Genomic DNA, 18317 nt, shown 5'->3' with positions numbered 1-18317 from the left:
AATGTGGGGATGGCGATGGCATCTTTCACCACGATCGAGCACCTGTTCATAATGCACGGCCTGTGGCGGAGTGGTTACACGGCAATAACATCCCTGTAATGGACTAGCCTGCACAGAATCGTCACCTATAGAACACCTCTGGGATGTTTTGGAACTCCGACTTCGTGCCAGGCCTCACCGACCGACATCGATGCCACTCCTCAGTGCAGCACTCCGTGAAGAATGGACTACCATTCTCCAAGAAACCTTCTAGTACTTGATTGAACGCATCCCTGCGAGAGTGGAAGCTGCCATCAAGGCTAACGATGGGCCAACACCATATTGGATTCCAACATTACCGATGGAGGTCGCCACGAACTTGTAAGTCATTTTCAGCCAGGTGTCCGGATACTTTTGATCACATAGTCATTTTCAGCCAGGTGTCGAGATACTTTTGATCACGTAGTGTATATTTCACCCGCATGTTTCCTAGGTCGTTTCGAGTACGCTGCGGAGTATTCGCTGGGAAGCCCTTACACATCGTGCGTTCATTATGATGGGAGACGAAGTAATATTCATTAAATACTGTGCTGGGCTTCGAAATGGCACCGATACATCACACTATTTTTCAATATAGTCACTAATCGTGTGTAAACACTTCTTCGACGACAGAAATCCACTCTTCGGTTGCGGGACTATTGCAGAAGCGCTGTGTGAACGTCGCCATCGTCGGAAAATGAGGGATTGCTGCGCATCACCTTGCCTGGGCGCTGTCGTCTTTGTTCGATGTCGATGACCTTGCACTTGTGTGCGACCTTGGTCAGATTGTTGGCACACACTTGCAACGTCTTGCAGCTAGGTATTCAGAATATGGAATATTCGATGTCGCGAAGTTAACCTTCCCGCTCAGGACAACTTCGTGACATGGAGTATAAGAAGAGATAAATTCATCTGTCACAACGACGAGCGGATCTAGAGTTTCTTTGTGACTCATAGTTATAATTTTATTACAATTTTCCCCATTTTTATGATTATGTTTGATTCATGCAAGGAAAAAGATTTGTCACAAAATTTGCCATTTTGGTGACACATATTTTTCTAATTTTCTTAAAATCTAAATAATTATAGGCCTATCCGCATTGAAAAAAATTAAAAAAGTAAACTCCATTGAGCAAGGTAATTAAAGAAAACTTTTACCCACTTATTAACGCAAATGTTTATCTGCTCAGTGGAGTTGTACGAAAAAAAAGTTCACAACACTTTCATTTAACACGGTACGCCTTTGGCAAGGTAATTAGTGAAAACTGTTAGACACTTACTTGCAAGTTCTGGGATATGAGGTAAAACAAATACATGTCACATTCAATACAGTATTGTTATATTTAGAAGCAAAGCTGTAATGCGAACTAAAACCTTATCTTTTTTCATAAACCATTCACAAATGTTCTTAGTTTCATTACTGACGTTTCTTTCCTACCATTTCGATCGTTACACTTGTTTCTTCAGATATGTGTGCAATCGCTAAACAACCCTATAAAGTCTTTTGCTTCGCTTTCCAACAGCCAAAGAAAATGTTTGTGAAATTTATCTTAGAGAATGACCTCCACATATATTTTGTTTGTATCACTTTCCCTTCAGCCAGTCAGCACTTCAAATTTACCGGCAGTGGGAGAAATATTGCGAAAAATGTAAAATCACGTTTTTCCACCTGCCAACATAATTGCTTTGTGACCAGCTCAGGTGTAATGCATCACTAAGGCAGTACTACGCAATGACATACTGCAGCAGAGCTACAAGAGGTGGACTAAAGTACGGAAACACCAAAAGTACAACACTTTAGCACGTCTGATACGATTTAGGAAAACCGTTGGATTCGAAACAGCTCCCAGTTGTCTCGTCAGGTCCTGTTCGGTTTTCAAGTGAATCTTATACTATTCTTCCTTCGCAGTGGTCTCTCGTTCAGGTGTAGATGAAGAGCGATCACAAGCACTTCTCTTGTGGGATTCGTGAGTGCGACATTTTCTGCAGTAACTTTTGTTTGTTTTTCTTCACGATTCCCTTCGGTGACCATCCGTCACGATCACACGACACCACTTTTTTCCACTTCGTGACTTAGTAGATGATGTTTTTTTCCGATTTCCCTGTATGTGGCATGAATCTTCGATACAGTGCCTCTTGAGACACCGAACTTTCGGCTATCTTGGTTACGTAAACTACAAAACTGCCCACAATCCAATGCACTGAGATACGATTTAATGCACTCACAGCTACACAGATCACTGTATTCATAACGACTGACATTTGCAGCGTGTTGAGAGTAATTTTGTATTCTGTCAGGATTAGCTAATCGAGAGAGAAACTGTCATTTGTGTGAAATTCAATTTAGGTATTATATTTAAAACTTATTTAAAGTGCAGCACATTTTGCGCAGTAAAACGCTGAAACCCGTTGCCCAATAAAATAAGGTTCAAAATTGACGGCTGAAAGGCGTTTAATTTGACATCTTCCACCTCCACAATAGTTCTGTATTATTTCACTCTTGAACAGCGCGCTGCAGAAACGAACACCTATATCTTCTCGCGCGAGCTCTGATTTCCCTTATTATGATGATCTTTTCTCCATAAGCAGGTCGACGACAGCAAAATACTTTCACATTCGGAGGACAAAGATGGTGATTGAAATTTCGTGACAAGATTCCGCCGCAGCAGTAAACACCATTGCTTTAATAATGTCCACCCAAAATTCTGTATCATGTCAGTGACTCTCTCTCCGCTATTTCGCGCACGGTTTCAGAAAATATCGTTCTCGTGAAACACGGCTAGATCTTTATACTCATGAAGTAATAAGTGCTATCGACAGGGGATGTCAAATTAATTCCATATTTTTAGATTCCCAGCAGGCTTTCGGCACCATTCCTCTCAAGCGTCTTCTAACCAAACTGCGTGCCTACGGAATATCGCCTCAGTTGTGCGACTGGATTCGTGATTTCCTGTCAGAAAGTTCACAGTTCGCAGTAATAGACGGAAAGTCATCGAGTAAAACAGAAGTAAAATCCGGCGTTCCCCAAGCAAGTGTTACAGGCCCTCTGTTGTTCCTGATCTGTATTAACGACATAGGACACAAACTGAGCAGCCGTCTTAGATTTTTTGCAGATGGTGCTGTCATTTACCGTCTTGTGAAGTCATCAGATGATCAAAACGACTTGCAAAATGATTTAGATAAGATGCCTGTATGGTGCGAAAAGTGGCAATTGACCCTGAATAAGGAAAAGTGTGAAGTTATTCACATGAGTTCTAAAAGAAATCAGCTAAATTTCGATTACTCGATAAGTCACACAATCTGAAGGCTGTAAATTCAACTAAATACTTAGGGATTACAATTACAAATAACCTATATTGGAACGATCACATAGATAATATTGTGTGTAGAGCAAATCAAAGACTGAGATTCATTGGCAGAACACTTAGAAGGTGCTACACGTCTACTGAAGAGACTGCTTACACCACGCTTGTCCGCCCTATTCCGGAGTATTGCTGTAAGGTGTGGGATCAGCATCAGATGGGACTGACGGATGACATCGAAAAAGTACAAAGAAGGGTAGCTCGTTTTGTATTATCGCGAAACAGGGGAGTCAGTGTCATAGACATGATACGTGAATTGGAATGGCAATCATTAAAACAAAGGCGTTTTTCGTTGCGAGGGGATCTTCTCATTAAATTTCAATCACCAGTTTTCTCCTCCGATTGTGGAAACATTTTGTTGGCACCCACCTACATAGGGAGAAATGATCATCACGATTAAATAAGAGAAATCACGTCTCGCACAGAAAAATGTAAGTGCTCGTTTTTCCCGCGTGCCGTTCGAGAGTGGAACGGTAGAGCGACAGCTTGAAGGTGGTTAATTGAAGCCTCTGTCAGGCACTTTATTGTGAATAGCAGAGCAATCAGGTATATGTAAATGTAGATAATACAAAACGTGCTGCTCTCCTTTGACCTTTCTCGCTTATACCCGTTAATCGTATCTGGTAACTATTCGAGACCGCGCAGCAATCCTAGGAAAGATGACGGACGAACTAACACCTCAGTAATGTTACTTATAATCCGTCTTGATTGCAAATTTTTTATTCATCTGACCGGTTTCGGTTGATTCAGAACCATCTTCAAAATTTCCAATAAAGACGGATTATAAGTAACATTATAAAATCACTGATTGCTGTTATCCCATCAGACATTATGTCTGTTTTTGCAAAATAAACACCTCAGTCACAAACTTGTCTAGTTTTGTGGTCCACCATTTTCAATCTGCAATAATGAGACATTACCATCGAGGGGTAGGTAGCCTTCTTACATGCCAAGCACATTTTTGGAGCTTGATGTAAGATCCGTATCGTCATTCTAGGAGCCGGTCGCAGTGGCCGAGCGATTCTAGGCGCTTCAGTCTGGAACCGCGCGACCGCTACGGTCGCAGTTTCGAATCCTGCTTCGGGCATGGATGTGTGTGATATCCTTAGGTTCTACATCTACATCTACATGATTACTTTGCAATTCACATTTAAGTGCTTGGCAGAGGGTTCATCGAACCACAATCATACTATCTCTCTACCATTCCACTCCCGAACAGTGCGCGGGAAAAACGAACACCTAAACCTTTCTGTTCTAGCTCTGATTTCTCTTATTTTATTTTGATGATCATTCCTACCTATGTAGGTTGGGCTCAACATAATATTTTCGCATTCGGAATAGAAAGTTGGGGACTGAAATTTCGTAAATAGACCTCGCCGCGACGAAAAACGTCTTTGCTTTAATGACTTCCATCCCAACTCGCGTATCATATCTGCCACACTCTCTCCCCTATTACGTGATAATACGAAACGAGCTGCCCTTTTCTGCACCCTTTCGATGTCCTCCGTCAATCTGACCTGGTAAGGATCCCACACGGCGCAGCAACATTCTAACAGAGGACGAACGAGTGTAGTGTAAGCTTATCTATGTGGTGTTTCCAACTGAAGTTGTTCGTAATTTTAACACCCAGGTACTTAGTTGAATTGACAGCCTTGAGAATCGTACTATTTATCGAGTAATCGAATTCCAACGGATTTCTTTTGGAACTCATGTGGATCACCTCACACCTTTCGTTATTTAGCGTCAACTGCGACCTGCCAAACCATACAGAAATCTTTTCTAAATCGCTTTGCAACTGATACTGGTCTTCGGATGACCTTACTAGACGGTAAATTACAGCATCATCTGCGAACAAGCTAAGAGAACTGCTCAGATTGTCACCCGGGTCATTTATATAGATCAGGAACAGCAGAGGTTCCAGGACGCTTCTCTGGGGAACACCAAATATCACTTCAGTTTTACTCCATGATTTGCCGTCTATTACTACGAACTGCGAACTTCCTGACAGGAAATCACGAATCCAGTCGCACAACAGGCGATACCCCATAGGCCCGTAGCTTGATTGGAAGTCGCTTGTGAGGAACGGTGTCAAAAGCTTTCCGGAAATCTAGAAATGCGGAATCAACTTGAGATCCACTATCGATAGCGGCCATTACTTCGTGCGAATAAAGAGCTACCTGCGTTGCACAAGAACGATGTTTTCTGAAACCATGCTGATTACGTATCAACAGATCGTTCCCTTAGTTAGGTTTAAGTAGATCTAAGTTCTAGGGGACTGATGACCTCAGATGTTACGTCCCATAGTGCTAAGAGGCATTTGAACCATTTGCCATTCTAGGAATACAAATTTTTCTCCACCTATAACAAGTGAGGAGAAGTGCAGGACCGACGTCGGCTATCAATTTCAGATTTTTAATATTCAAGCGGAGCAGACAAAGGGCAGCCCGAACACGACAGAGCGAGAGGAGGCTGTGTGAAAAAGTATCATTGTGACTGCAACACCCAGATAGTGGGTGAGAGGCTTACCAGATGAAAAAGAGTCAGGTGAAGAACGTGGCTGTCGGGCTGGGGTCTGGAAGAGAGAGGAGGCCCGTCTGGGAGAGATGTAGCCCTGCGAGGTGGAGGAATCGGAACCAGCTGTCCGGCGGAGCAGAAGCGCCAACAGAGGGCGGCGGACGGTCGGTGCGCGGATTAGCACTTCTCAGGCCCACGGCTAGGGCCGCGCCAAGAATTTAATTAACTGGCTGCTGCCGCTGGGAAGTCTACGTCGCAAAAAGTTATGATCATCGGCCGGCATTGCCGTCCGTCACGGCTTCTGAAGGCGCAGAGACAAGAGGGCTGGGCGCCGCCTCGCTTTAATTGCTCCACGCAAAGTGGGTGCCGGGCCGGCAGGAGGGGCGAGCGGAGGCTACAGACGCCGGGGAAGTCCCGTGTGGTCCCCAGCGGGAGGCGGGGAACCACCCGACGGCGCCCGAAACCGAGATCAATGTCAGGGAAGCGCTCCTCCTAGGGCTCCGTCTCGGCCGGGCAATCCGGGAAATTAAAAATATGAAAAATTCAGTACCGACTTGTGCGTATTTTCGTTCGTCTATTCCAAAGATGAGCGGATCTGACGTGAAAGAGCTGCAAAAGTCAGGAACCGTCCGCCCCATCGTGTGCGGTGCAAGAGAGAGAAAGGCTTAGAGGCAACGGAAACGGGGAAAAGGAAGTGAAATGGAGGCGAGGCCGTGTGCAAAGCGAACGTTGAATAGCAAAGCAGATGTGGCTGAATGCGATACCAGTACTCTAGGCGGGCGACCAGAAACGTTAGTCCATCGTATGATACAGTGCACGAAAATGTTTTATACACTAAATATCGATAAAGCTTGTATAGCTTGAGTGTAAAAGCCCCCAAAGGAGCTACTTGCTTGCCTTTGTCTGTAAAAACTGGCGCCTTCTTTTGCAGTATGACTCACTTGCCAGTGATCTGTCCCGTTAGTAAATCCGAGAACTCGAAGATGTGCTATTGATATCTCGAGTAGCTGCTTCCAGTGCAATGACAGTACGTGGGAGACATATCCCGCCATACGAAAGAGTGAAACGAAAACTGAACATGGCAATAGGGAAACAATAGTGCTATTCCCACCTTGGGAGATGAAGATGGTTGCCCAGGATAGGGTAGCATGGAGAGTTTCATCAAACCAGTCTCAGGACTGAAGACCACAACAACAACAACCTTTAATAGGAAGATAATTGCCATGAAACATGGAATGTAGTCGAATTAAGTCGGGTGATGCTGAGGGAATTAGATTACGAAGTGAGACACTTAAAGTAGTAAAGGAGTTTTGCTATTTGGAGAGCAAAATAAGTGATGATGGTCGAAGTAGAGACGATATAAAATGTAGACTGGCAATGGCAAGGAAAGCGTTTCTGAAGAAGAGAAATTTGTTAACATCGAGTATAGATTTAAGTATCAGGAAGGTGTTTCTGAAAGTATTTGTATGGAGTGTAGCCTTGTGTGGAAGTGAAACATGGACGATAAACAGTTTGGACAAGAAGAGAATAGAAGCTTTCGAAATGTGGTGCTACAGAAGAATGCTGAAGATTAGATGGGTAGATCACATAACTAATGAGGAGGTATTGAATAGAATTGGGGAGAAGACGAATTTGTGGCACAACTTGACAAGAAGAAGGGACCGGATGGTAGGACATGTTTTGAGGCATCAAGGGATCACAAATTTAGCATTGTAGGGCAGCGTGGAGGGTAAAAATCGTAGAGGGAGACCATGAGATGTATACACTAAGCAGATTCAGAAGGACGTAGGTTGCAGTAAGTACTGGGAGATGAAGAAGCTTGCCCAGAATAGAGTAGCATGGAGAGAACAACAACCTTTAATAGGAAGATAATTGCCATGAAAAACTGTCTTATGAGCGAAGTTAATACTTCGAGAGGGACCTAACCGTGTTATTTGTTGTGGGAATCCCGTGCCAAAACATTCGTAAAGTACGTGAAAGAAAAACTTAGTGCAAAGTCCATAAAAATTGAGCAACTATCAAACAGAAACATTTAATAAGGCTTGTACAGTTACGATTTCCTATCCTAGAACATGTTTGCATACGAGGAACATCAGAATACACATAGAGACTGTATTCTTGCAATTTTAAACGCACACGGAAGTTGTATAAGTGATTAGAAGGTCAGCTGGTGCTTTTCAGTTGACCCTGAAACTGAAAGATCATGTAACTGGCAGGATCTATGGTACCGTTTTAGGTCACCATATTAGTCTAACGGATCAGACATGGTTCCCAGTAGGGCATCCTTCCTTCCAGGGTGCCGTTATGCACGTAGCCAAAATGTCCATAATGAGTTTGATAAAGATGCTACGTATCTATACGAGAAGCTCTAACTATCTTTTGGCATGCAAAAAGAGGGGATTATGTAATAGCAACTAAAGCTGCTAACAAGTAATTCAACTGGCGAAACACTGAACCCATGCTGGCCAATCAAATGTCATTAAACACCCAGAGAAAACCTTTCACGAAACGAAGGGAGAGTCACACTTCTAGGCGAAAAGCTTCCTGCTAGACCTTATTTGGTGCATTTGAATTACTGCTGGAAAATCACTCGAGGCCGCTTCTGAGTTTGAGAAATGGCTGATAGTTACAGTCACAGTCCGCATGCGGTCATCAGCTGCCGTCCTGCTTATGTGAAAATCAGGAATTCCCCCGTGTCACGTTTCACCCACAGACTGGCTGCTAATTAAGTGCACAAACGCTTCCATAAAAGTCCAGTTCCCGAAGTGGTGTCCCAAACTTGTAGCTAGTAGCACCCAAGAACAAGACCTCGAAATAATTATTAATACATCGGGTACCTTATTGCTTTCTCCTTTACTTGAATATGTATTGTGGGCATTGGATTATTTCAAAATAAGTTTCATAAAAGATAACTGCAATAAATTTAGCTGAAATCCAACAAAAGACAAATTTTTTGGAGAGAAAAACACTATATAAACGTATGTTACGTTTCTGCTGCGCCGGCGGTTATAGGCGCTTCAGTCCGGAATCGTGCTGCAGGTTCGAAACCTGCCTCGTGCATGGATGTGTGTGATGTCCTCAGGTTAGTTAGGTTGAAGTAGTTCTAAGTCTAGGAAACTGATGACCTCAGATGTTAAGTCCCATAGTGCTTAGAGCCATTTGAACCATTTGAACATTTCTGTTGATGGCACTGCTAGCCTGTTAATTTGATTATTCAAATGATTTTATACCGCCTGCAGTTGCAATTTTTCCGTATTTTTTGCACTATTCAACAATTTCGATCTTAGACAGTTTTCATGTAATTTTTTGTAGGTTCCAGGTGCTCCTCTAAAGTGTTATTGTTTATAGCTGAAAAGCGTAACTAACATAAATATGTAAATCAGAATGGTATAATAAATCTATATAACTCCGCCCACTGCTCTGTCAGCGCATTGGTACAGACCGACCGCCGTGCCATCCTTAGCTAGTGGCGTCATTTGATGCCGTACGGTGGGGTGTGGCGTCAGCACCCCTTTCTCCTGGCCGTTGTCAATTTTTGTAAGCTGGAGCCGCGACTACTCGCCCAAATAGCTCTTCATTCGGTAACAAGTGGCTGAGTCCATCCCGTTCCAGTCGTCTCACCAAGGAAAAATCCCTGGCAGTACGGTGAATCGAACCTGGGACCTCAGTTGTGGAGAGCGACCAGTCAGCTGATCACCTACCCTAAAGGGAACCTGGCAAATTGCAAAGGAGAAATAAGAAAAAATACCACATCTTTTGTTGAATGACTGTCGAATTAAAGAGTTATCGAGCCTTAGTCATCTGTTGTGGAAGAAAACGATGATCACTGTAGTCGGCATATTCGTCGAAAGAGAATTCAGCAACTTAGTTAATATTTAAAAATGGTTGTGTATCGTATATTTTTTCGTCTTAGTGAAAGATTTATTTCCGTATGAGTAGTGCCGATGACACTTGATCGCCTTCAGATCTATGTGGTTGAGTAAGAAACCCATCGCGTCTACACAGAAACTACGTTATATGATGTGTAGTTCCTGTTTAGACACGACAGGTTACTTACACAATTACATAAATGCGAAGGTGACACAGTGTCATCGACACTGCTCATACCATAATAAATCTACTTCTGAGGCAAAAAAAAGATATATAAGGGTTTTAAAAGCGACTGTAGGCTCCGTAGTCTTTCAGGTATTTCTTGAAGAGCAGACAAAAAAAAAATGGTTCAAATGGCTCTGAGCACAATGGGACTTAACATCTGAGGTCATCAGTCCCCTAGAACTTAGAACTACTTAAACCTAACTAACCTAAGGACATCACACACATCCATGCCCGAGGCAGGATTCGAACCTGCGACCGTAGCGGTCGCGCGGTTCTAGACTGAAGCGCCTAGAACTGCTCGGCCACACCGGCCGGCGAAGAGCAGACATCTTACAATAAATAGTACAGAGTCTCATTGATTACCATTTAGAATCAATCTGAATAGGCGCCCTGGAGATTTATGCCAGTTCCGATTCTTTTGGTGGGAAGCAGTAATATATTGCTCTACAACCAGTGGGCAGTAATTAAAACTGAGAATACACTTTGAAAGAAGCGGGAACCTTAACACAATTCGAATGCATCTATTCCCAAGGACTCTAAGCAGATTCGCTGGGCTAGACGATGACAGTGATAATGACCAGAATCTCATTGACCCTGCCTGTTGTTAATGAGATTGAAAAGCTACGTGATATGCCAGGGACTTCTCGTATCTGATTCAATGCTAGTGCTCAATACTGTGCACGTTCAGAATGTAAAATTCACCATTATTGCCTTGGAAAGAACGTAGTATATGTGCTCTCCCATTAACTTCTCCAGAGAATGCAGTTGGTACATACTCCGACAACGACCCGGCATCTTTTGTTGCTTTAGCAATACATCCGCGGATGGCCCATTTGTTATTGTCTTCCACTGCTCGAAAAAAAAAGCGACAGCCAATATAAAACTGACGATATGTCCCTTTTCATGGTGTTGATACAACGCACAGAAAAAAGTGGACCTATTAAAAATTTTATCATCATATACACAACTGCCAACAATTGTACGTGCCGAAACGCACTAACGTAGTTTAAAAGCGACCTTATCATAAAAGTTTCGCAAGAAGAATATGGACGTACGTTCTAAAATATTCGTCACGGTTCTCCATCCGCGTTTCATCAGTGGTATTGAAACGGCAGTGCCGCTACCCTGTTTTTGTGCTTCGTTGACGGTTTTCCTCGATACGAGCTGAATAAAAGAAGATGGGGATCGAGACGGTGAGGAGTTAGAGGGAGGGGGAGGGGGAAGGAGGGGGGGGGGGGGGGCTGTGCAGAATCTGTTGTATCGCAGAGAGCGAGAGGAGAACGCTGACGGGGGGAACCGCAACGGAGTCCGCCAAGTCTTCGGCAGCCACCCCTCCCACCCAACAGTCCGCATCGATTCATCAGGCTAATGGCTGAAGGAATCCAATGGGCCGAACCGAGGCGCTCCGCTCCGGATGAATAATCAGCGCCCGAGACATTCCGAGATCGAGATTTCTGACTGAGCCGCGCCACCGCCCGACTCGTTTCTCCATCTGCGTGATTGTTTTCCGTTCCTCGTGTCCGCGTCGTATCTGGGACGAAAATAACGATCTGACGTTTGACGATGTGGCTACGCAGTTTTTGCTACACATTTCACTTTCAATTTTTTTTTACTACGTGAAATGCACTTGCAGTGCCCCCGCTATTCTGTAGCGTGCTGCTGTTGGCAATTTCTTATCCTTGGTCGTAGCGAATCTGGTGATAATGTACGGCAGCCACTGAGAATCGACGAATATAATGATTTCTTTCAGCAGAATTTCCGAATCGATTACTTTTTTCGATATGGAGAGTGCGAGATGAACTTCTATTGCTGTGCGATTTTACGAATTTTAAGGTTGGTTACTCATTTTAATGTTTTTTTTTCCATAAATAGGGCGATTTCCAAGATTTCTGTAAGAGCGGGATCTACAAGTACGGCTTACATTACTGTGAGGGAAAAGAGCAGCAACCAGCGTTAAAGTCTTATTATCGGGAGATGCTGTCCATTCCTTCCCCCACCCGCCAGGGTAGCCGAGAGCGCTAACGCGCTGCTTCCTGGACTCGGGTAGGCGCGCCGGCCCCAGATCGAATCCGCCCGGTGCATTAACGACGACGGCCGGTGTGCCGGCCAGCCCGGACGTGGTTTTTAGGCGGTTTTCCACATCCTCCAAGGTGAATACCGGGCTGGTCCCCACGTCCCGCCACAGTTACACGGCCCGCAGACATTTGAAACACATTCACGCTATTTCACGATTAACACTAGACGCATACAGCTGAGGTATACTACTTCCGTCCTGGGGGGTATGGGGTGGCGGCAGGAAGGGCATCTGGCCACCCCTTAAACTTAACGATGCCAATTGCGTACTTAACCCTGCCGACCCTGCGAACAATGCGGGATAAGGCAGTAGCAAAAGAAAGAAAGAAAGCTGTCCATTCCCCTCACCCCCCCCCCCCCCTTCCCACACACAATACTTTTTTCTGCTGGCAAATTTACCGAGTTCCAGGTTGGTTTGGGACGTGTGATGTGTGAGGCTAATTGCGTTGGTTGATTTGCCGAAGGCAACAAATGTCAACCCAAAACAGCATTTGGTAACAGTCTGTATTTAACGTAGATTGGGCTGTGATAAACTGGACGTGAATTGGGGAAGCTGACGAATACGAACACCGAAAGATGTTCGCAACAACAGACTGTTGTGTAGTGTTGCCGATGTTTGCGTACCTCGTTACTATCACCAACTTATGTGTGTCTCACTTCCTAATTTGCCGCAACTTCTTAGTATGTGGTGAACTTGGTATCTAACCGGGCAAAATAGCTGTTAACTTCTAGGTACATTAAGAACGATTGGCTGCCGACACTCGATGCATCATTCGTCGGGTCCATTTAACACTACGCGAACGAAAAATGGTTCAAATGGCTCTGAGCACTATGGGACTTAACATCTGATGTCATCATTCCCCTGGAGCTTAGAAATACTTAAACCTAACTAACCTAAGGACATCACACATATCCATGTCCGAGGTATGACTCGAACCTGCGACCGTAACGGTCGCGCGGTTCCAGACTGAACCGCCTAGAACCGCTTGGACACAGCTGCCGGCATTACGCGAACAGTAACCAAAAACAGCACTCAACTGAAGAGCGACGGACACTGTAAGTGCACTTTGATCATATAGACTTGCGAGGTGCCGGGGCTAGCAGTGTATTTAACACTAAATAATTCTAGAATCTTCATATGAAACTGATGCTCTAAGCCCCCCCCCCCTTTTCTAACTCCGACTTTTGCTGTTGCACATGGATTAAGAAGAAACGCGAAGTGACTGCAGTCGACCCTGCAAGTGGAGTAGAAAAGAGTTTGGCACCTGCAATACTTTAATTGGATAGAAATTAATTAGATAATGGAAAGTTTCATTAACGTAGTGAGAAATGAAAGGGTTGCTCTACCGATTAACAGAATGAAAGTTCTGTCCAAAATAACAATTTGATTTATTCTGACTGAACTCAAAATAATAAACAAAACGCTTGAAACATTTACAATACATCAAATTGGATACTCAAATAAATGCTGTGAAGGTGAAGTTGTCCATAAACCACATTGTGACATTTATGACCAAGCGCTATGTGGAGCCAATTCCTTGAAACTCAAATCTTAAGAGCAACGCCCAGCGAACCCAACATTAATTGCTGCTACAGTAGTGATAACTCAGACAATGAACATCCAAGACAGAACCACGTAAGAAAAGACGGGAACAGGCGCGCTCTGCTGAGCTCTGATTATCACCTAGCAAAATTCCCTAGTCTGCCGGTGCTGCGGACATACATTACCAAGCTGTCTTCTTAACTGGAACGACACGATCTGGCGTACCGGAGGCGATGGCTGGTTGCTTCGACGTTCCGTCGTGGTGATGATAATGTCACGAGTATAGCCCGAAACAAATTATCCTGGTCTGGTTCTTCCAGACTAAAGACTTCCTAGCAACACAGATGCGCCTCTGAGGGAGACGAAGAAGGCTCGCTACACAATCACTGACGGTACAGATATTGATTTTAACAAGCGAAGTCACACAGTAACTCCGATACAGTCAATTTTAGCCAAACTGCTCAATACGGACAACATAGGCCGCTTGTACGCAGAACGCTCAATTGCCAACTATATTCGGAAAGTTACGTTGAAGTCGAAACTTCAGCAACTTCGTCAAACAGTCACAGTTACTGTTCTTCAAGACGTTCAGCCAGTCACATGTGTCCACAGCCACTTCGGGTTTTTCATTTCTAACAGCAGCAGAGTTAATATGTGCTGTAGGTTTACGTTTTTGTTGTAACCGTAACGTCAGTCGTCAGTTGGCATTTTATGGCAGCCACCTATAAATTGGCAACTTCTGTAGGCACTTATAACTCCCATATAAAACGGGGCTACTTATCTTACTTGGCATTATCATTCTCTCAAATCTGTTTTTTTTCTTTTTTTTTTATTCAGCGCTGCTCTCAGTTTCTTAAAATAAACTTAGGCCTATTGTTTGAAGTTTTGCATTCGCATCTGCAAGATGTAGGAAAGAAACCTCTTGTCGTATTAATATTATTTCCCCCAAAAGACAAGAGGTTCATTTTCAGAAAACTCACATCAATTACCTTTAATTATAATATTCACTCCTGTCTTGATTCATACAACTTTTAAATCGATATGAGCATGTACAGAGTGAAGTAAACTACTACTATTACACAGAAAGAAAAACACCAAAAGAGATATTTTAGATATTATCAACGTGTTTGCTTGTACTGAAAATTTTACTTCTCCGACAAGAGGTCCCTTTTCGCTTTCCGTCTCACGTACACAGAGAAGTCTCAACGCTAGGAAACTGTGCAGAATTATATGGCTGTTGACCTTCAACGAAAACAAAAGTAACTACCCATAAATAAGTAGACATACATTACTGTATGAATACGTGATTGCAGAGCAATCTCTTGAAGTTGTAATAACCATAAAATATTTAAGAGTAACTGTACAGAGCGATTGAAAGGTGTGTGACCACATAAAACTAATCATCTGGAATCAAAGCACCGGATGGGATTGATAGAAGATCATCACGTTTCGTTACAGGTTCATTTAGAAAGCGCGAAAGTCACCTCCAGTGACAAACTTCCATTAAAGGCGTTGCGCATCACGATGTATTTTCTTGATCGTACGCTCCCAGAATAGTTCATCAATATATTGCTTGCTCCTGTACCTAGTGAAAAGACCTATAAGGTAAAATTAGAGAGTTTTAAGGTCACATGGAGGCTTACCAGCAGTTGGTCTTCCCGCGAATCAATCGCAACTGGAATAGGAAAGGGCAGAACTAACAGTGTTACACATAGTACTCACCATCACACACCATAAGTTGGCTTGCCGGATGTAAACAATGCTGGAAGAAAAGTTAGCACATCTGGAAAGACAGCGTCGATTTTCATCCGATGACGGGTTACGACACCTGGGAGATAGTAGACAGTAGGTTGTAATGGTTCTTTAATTTCGAAACCATTACCACCCGCCAACCCTAGTTTTCGATAGCGTAGATTAATGAATATTTTTCTACGTAATGTCTCATATTTTTCACTGTATTCAAATTTGGTTTCTTTTTTATACGTATGTACGTCGATATTTTGTGATGTTGAAATCGACATAATATCTAGTGTGAATATCTTTGTACTTATTGTTATCTTTGAAACTGGCTTGTGACTTTTAGCGCGGAAGCGTACAGGGTAGTCAAGTTTTTGTGCTGAATGAACAGTCTTGACTTTGTGTTGGAAATGAAAAGTTGAGTCTGAGTTTTGGACGATGAAAAATGTGAGTTGTATTAAGAGCAGTAACGGCTACGAAATTGTATGATAAAGTAATGTTTTGAACATGCGAAAGTATAAAAAGTTCAATAAATGTGAATTTTTGTGAAGAGTGAGTGTCAAGAATTATTTTCAAGTGACCATTGTTTAAAAAAGTATGAAGCACATTGCAATGAAAAACACAAATCATCAAATTAATCCTGAAAGATTGTCTTCGTAAGTTCTTCAAGTCGGTGTAATGAACATCCGAGTGCCTTTCGCAAAAACAGCGATAGTCACGATACCTAGACAAAATTTTTAATTACGAGCCAAAGCCAGAGCGAGATCGTCGTTGGATTGCAAATACAAGATAAGCGATATTATTGTTAACTTTCTTCAGTGACTGTAATCAATTGATGTAGCAATACCCGCCACATTAAAGACCTTTCAGCTGCGCAAAAAAAGATCATACTTTGAGTGCGCGACGTGATAATTTTTGAACTAAGTAACTGTTAATGGAAGTATTGTTATAAGGAGTTCAGATAATGGTGTCAACATCGTCCGCCAACAGATAGCGTAGTGGCATAGGTAAGAGAGCAACATCTGTGTCCACCGTTTAATAGGAAATACTCACAGCCAGTTGGCTCAGTGTGGTGCAAACGTGTGAAGCGAGCAGGCAACTAGGTCACGGAGACGCAAACGTGCTTCCTGCAGCCAACTGAGCGAGTTTGAAACAGGGTCAAATTGTGTCCTACCGAGTGGCGGGATGGTCCTTTCGGAGAATCGGACGTGGTGCGTCAGTTGTGGAACTATACTGGTATCAGTAGTTTCGTGAACATTCTCACACCCGAAGACGAGGTTCTGGACGTCCACGCAGCACACACGCCCGCTACGATCGTCGTGTTGTAAGGGGAGGAGCGGCACATCGTACAGCTATCACAAGACAGGTAACAAGGCTCACGAGCCCAGACGTGTCAACATGAATTGTTGTCAGTCGGTTGTTAGCAGTGGGATTATGGACACGTACACCTCTAGCCCCTCTTCCACCCACGCCTCAGCATCGAGGTGCACGGCTCGATTGGTACCACGAAAGGATCACTTTGTAACTTCCCCCTCACTTATCGACCTTAATGACAGTGAAAAATTAAACCGCGTGTACCTAATGGAAATTTGGGAAAAGCAATCGTCACCGAAGTTAATCTGTCGGTAAAGAGGGAGGAAAGGGTTACATCTAAATGAAAGGAAAAATGCAAATGAAACTGGTGGAAATTAATTTTGAAAAGGGGTAAAGTTAATAAAGAAAGTAAATGTGCGGCCGTTACGTTAACAACTAACTAGCGGTAATTAGATATTTGAGATTTGGGGGAAATTATGGTCGCCAGTCCTATGGACAATTACTATAGTAACTAAAAAATAAAGGTTATTACACATATAATTAGCACTAGAAGCGTGGCAACTGAAGGTTGACACGTGTAGTGTGAAAACTGAAAGTTTGTCAGAAGTAATAAATTTCGCTACACACTGACTTAATTTAGCAAAAGAAATTAATAAAACCGGAAAATAGAAAGTTAATTTAGTGACTGAGATTAATAGTGAACTTTGTTTCTGAAACATATCGAAATTCAGTAAAATACAGTTAGTCTTGGGCTACCTCAACAATCATTTCAAAAGCTACTTGAATCTACGCAATTTAGAAATAAGAGATTTAACTTTGAACTTGAATTAAATGATTCTGAACAATTAACAATAGTAAAATTTAGTACGTACCAAGCTGAGCTGGAGTCACAGGTAAGCTAAAATATGCAAACAAAACTCGCACTCTTAATTTGTGCTTGTGTAATCTAAATAATGTAGCCAGCTACGAATACTTTAACTGAACTTTGAAATTAAAGCAGTGAAATCGAATGATGCTGGCGTTTGAATTTCAACGACACTCGGGTTCATTCCGGAAAAGGAAGGGACCCTGCTTGGTAACGCAATAGGGACAATGAGCAACAAATGTTCATGCTAAGTTGCTGTAATTATAGTTACGAAAATGGAACAGTTTGAAAAGCTGAGGTCTGCCATACAGTTCTAAAACTTTACGTGCTTCCAGTCTTCCTTGTTGGTTGATTGAAGGTTTGAAGCCGTCGATCGAGGAGGTGGCGACAGTCACTCATTGTCGGCTGTCGCTGTTGCAGAAGCTGGATGTTGGCGCGCCTTCTTCTCGACACGGTCACCAGGCGAAACGGGCTCTTGATGTGCGCCAGCTAATGCTTCCCGTCTGCGACACCGTGTCAGAAACTATCATAGCAAGTCGAGCGCAATTACATGCTGCCCAACTCCGAAAGCGCGGCAACTCGCGGGAGCGTCACACAACACACCTGCTCCACTGCACCACCCCAGCCAGACTCACTCTGCTCAGCCCGCGCTCCACGCGGCAGAGTTAACCCTACCAAAGATCCTAAACACTTTGGTTCTCCACACGACCTATCGATGTATTCGTTCGATAGCATAGTTTTCCCTAGGCCAGACCCAGCGTATAAATACAAGTAATATTCACAAAACAAACAACAT

Source organism: Schistocerca piceifrons, chromosome 8, assembly GCF_021461385.2.
Source record: "Schistocerca piceifrons isolate TAMUIC-IGC-003096 chromosome 8, iqSchPice1.1, whole genome shotgun sequence".
NCBI lineage: Eukaryota > Metazoa > Arthropoda > Insecta > Orthoptera > Acrididae > Schistocerca > Schistocerca piceifrons.
Note: the sequence above shows the minus strand (reverse complement) of the source record.